We start from the raw sequence: 4,100 nt of genomic DNA, 5'->3' as shown, positions 1-4,100 counted from the left end.
CACACACACACACACACACACACACACACACACACGTACACAACTGTATTATGCAATAAGATAATAATAGCTCTAGTAGAGTAGTATTGCTTTCTTTGGTTGCTGGGAAGGTTTAAAATTGCCTACGACCTGTTATATATTCTAGACACATTTGCAAATCAGGGATATTCGGAGATATAAGTAATCTAATATCTATATTACAGAGGAAGAAGAATGACTTCTGTATTCACAACAATTGCATATATACTACAAGTTACAAACTTGCACAACTGTATAAATTCAAACAATCAAGTTTAGCAAATTATCATATTTACATAAATACAGAAACATAGTTAAATCCCACGGGCTTAATCGTGATAATTTTAGATATTCTTTGCGCTAAATCGTATCATTTTATTTAAGCTTAAACATGTGAAAAATATCAACAAAAGCGCATGGAACATATTATACGATGTATGATATGTAGTCATATTTTAGGTAATGTTTCAGTTTTGTATGAAGGTTTTGAAGGAATATGATGAGTATCTTTCGAATATTTCACAATCAGTTCGAAGATATGCGTTCATTTATGTGTCTACGTCTTTATTTGCTTGTTTATTTCTTTGGTTGTGTGTGGTTTTCTGTTGTGATAAATGTTAATTTATAATATAAGCACAATATATTAAACTTAGTGTGATGTGTACTATCAATCAAATCAAACGCAGTATTGAAACAGAACTTTTTTCACCGACATCAGTTGATGAAAGGCAGTGTTCGATCTGGACGGGTTGTTAGTAAATTTTCTGTAACTTATTATGACAGTTATTTTCAAAACCCATGCAAACTTTAGAACTAAAATATCAGCGAGATCTATTGGCGAACAGATAGCATGTAATAGTTAAAAGGTTTCTGCAATATTTTGTAATTTTCTGTTTTTACTATTCTTTATTTCTATTTCAGTTTCATGTAAAAATATGAGGATAATTGGGAATAGCGTGGTTGATTTAGTTGTTACATATTCCATCGAAAACCCGTTGCAATTTTCTGAAGATTTAAGTTGATATCTTGCATTTTCAAAATCTATCAAGTGGAGTGTGTTAGTTCCCATAAAGTCAGGAGGAACGTTGGGAATAGTTGAGAGTTAAAATTATTTTTCTATACATTAAGGCACTTTAGTTTCAGTGAATTAAACATTCAATGTATATAAATTTTCTAAGCCTCCTCAATGTCTACCAATTTGACAGAAGCAACAAAAATTCTAGCACAGAAAACACTAGCACTATTAGCACCAAGAATGTCAGCATAATATCAACCACGTAAAGTGTATATTTTTGGAATCTTTGAATAATAGTTATATCTCTAAATTTCTGAAGGGCATAATTTCGTAAAAGTAAATATATGGAACCTAGAAATAATTATTGTTTCTACAACGCTGCGTAGACAGGAAGTGGTAGAAATGGAGAATTCTGCCCAGAAGAAGCTTGTAGTGGTACAACGAGGCAATAATTTCTTTTCATCAAACTTTGTGTAATTTTTTAAAGAGACTACATATTCTTGAATCTCCGTAAAGACTTAGTCTTTCAATACTGAATAAAAACCAGCGAAATGTTTCCCATATAACCGTTCCAACTAAGACAAAGTGAGCATGTAACTAAATATATAAACTGAGTATATAAGTCAATGTCCTTTCACATTTAATTTCGACATCTTGTTACCAATAATCGAATTGTACGTATTTGTCGTTGATATAGTTTCGTCGCCATCTACATAAGAAATGTATACACATATACCACGAACGTAAATTATTGATAAACTATCGATTAAAACGAAGCATAACGCACTAGAATTAATTAAATGAGGTAGTATAAAATCACTAATAAGGTATTGAAGCCTTGAGCTGCCAACAAGTTCTTAGAATTTCTGTATGCTAATGGTTAACTTTCTAATAGTGAAATTCTTTCTCAATGAAAGTAAATTTAATTCTGTTCAATAAATTGTAATTATTCCAGTGAATGTAATGTACCAGGCTGCTATTGTTACAAAAATTGATTTGTAACGGCAATGATAGTTCTTTTTCTTTGAAGAGTGACAAATTCGCTACATTGAAGAGAACGAATAGTTCTATGTCATCATAGATTCATGAAAGGTTGGAGAAATAACTATAATGTATAAGGATTTTTCGTCTTCATTGTAAATCTTGGAGCAAGGAACATGGCTTTACATGTAAGCTGCAAAATAATTTTATCGTAAGTTCCTTTTGTTTCAAAGACATTAAAATGCTTTGACTAGCAACATAGCAGAAATCCGACATCCCGGCTCAGACGGGAAATTATATTTTATTAATCTATTCAGTTTATTTGCAAATTGATGGTAATCACAGCTAGTTCTTCCATCAACCTGATTGAGATACCTTGCAATAACTTCATGGGCGCTACCCTCCCTTCTCTGACTAGCCTATAAGAAAACTTTTAAAAATAACTTTTTAGATTGCTGTAGAAATTAATTTGAAAGGAAATGCCACAAATAGTAACTATATAGTTTGCTATTTCTGTTTCCTTTTTTTTTAACTTCGAATGCTGACAAATATCCTGTTTTGATAATGAGATTAATGAAATGTATTTTACGTAGGTTGTGTTTCAAAACGAGTTATATCAAAACAAAATAAAAATGTGGATAGGAAGTACTTTAATATTCTCAAGGCATATATTAGTTTCAAGGATAAACTGACAGAAAAAAGAAATAAAGGCAAAAAAAAAAAGAAATGTTTCTAAGCCTATACGAAATAAAATAGATTTCCTGCGATCATATTGATCAAACCTAATCTAAAGCAGAAATCTAAACCAAGTCTCTGTGTATGGTATACTTAATGAAATGACGTAAATTAGATATATCATATTAGCTAAATAACTACTGAGTTATATATAAGTTTTATTTGATTATACAATACAAACCGAAATGTTTTCATCGGTGAAACGTTAGTACATAAGACCTAAGTTAAAGTTTCATGGTAATTAAATAGGTTTTTTTTTTATGTATGTGGGTGTTTCTCATATTTTCTGTGGAACGTTAGTACATAAGCTGCTGATACCTTGTAAAACAACAACTACAAAATTCAAATCGTATACATAAATCACGTACATTTATTATGTACATAAATTATGTACGCATTATGCACACAAATTATGAATAATGTAAAACTATAAAGCAAACACAAAAATAAAATAATAACCAAAAAGCAGCATGAACTAAGAATAAAAGTAATAACCTAAAACAAAATCAGAGTTGATGTTACACATGGCTGATGTAAGGATATTATGTACACCATATGATCATAAATAGTAAGGAGTTAGCAGCATAAAAGGAAACGTAAGCAACATCGAACAACCATAAGAATCAAATAACTATATTAACAATAACTCGAATAGCAACATAGTCTTCAAATGGATAGCAAAGACAACCAAACAAGGAAGTGTGAACCAGTGAGGAATTTTCTATGCAAAGTCTCAACAAAACTTTATTGTCACAATCTTTCTCAACTACTACTCCAACAGTAAAATACTTAAATAGATAGGATAGATTAATACTGAATGGGACATGCTAGGAAAAACAGAATAGCTTGTTATGAATTCCATGTCGGGCAAGCAATATTTTATTTTTGCCATACTAAGATTATTTTGCCAATTCGTGCGAACAGAATCAAAGCAGGCTCTAAAATATCTATTTCGTAACGGAAGTACTTTGATTGCTTGTATTTCGTAACGGAAGTACTTTGATTGCTTGTATGCAGATGAGTATACATTATATAGCTGTCACAAATAGTACTCGTAAACTAAGAGGAAATGTCTCTACAAAAGTTGGTTCACGATATATTAACCAATACGAGTTATATTTACATCTATATCTGTCTGTTTATCTATCTATCTATCTATCTATCTATCTATCTATCTATCTATCTATCTATCTATCTATCTATCTATCTACCTATCTATCTATCTAAAAAACTAGAAGAGGCACTTACAGCTGGCAGCGCAACCAACGTTTTGGCTGCGAGGATGGCCCTCGACCAACACCTCAACGCCAAACACGAAGGTTGCGTCGTCAGAGCTAAAATGCGTGCCTTA

General features: G+C 31.3%; 1 long non-coding RNA gene across 1 annotated transcript in view; it reads right to left on the bottom strand.

The window, feature by feature from the left end:
- Positions 1 to 4,100, bottom strand: part of LOC106881000 (uncharacterized) — an 11,727-nt gene that overhangs the window by 3,559 nt on the left and 4,068 nt on the right. The window lies entirely within an intron of this gene.

This window comes from Octopus bimaculoides, chromosome 2, assembly GCF_001194135.2.
Source record: "Octopus bimaculoides isolate UCB-OBI-ISO-001 chromosome 2, ASM119413v2, whole genome shotgun sequence".
NCBI classification, from domain to species: domain Eukaryota; kingdom Metazoa; phylum Mollusca; class Cephalopoda; order Octopoda; family Octopodidae; genus Octopus; species Octopus bimaculoides.
The sequence above is the reverse complement of the archived record's forward strand: the minus strand, read 5'-3'. Positions and strand labels throughout refer to the sequence as shown.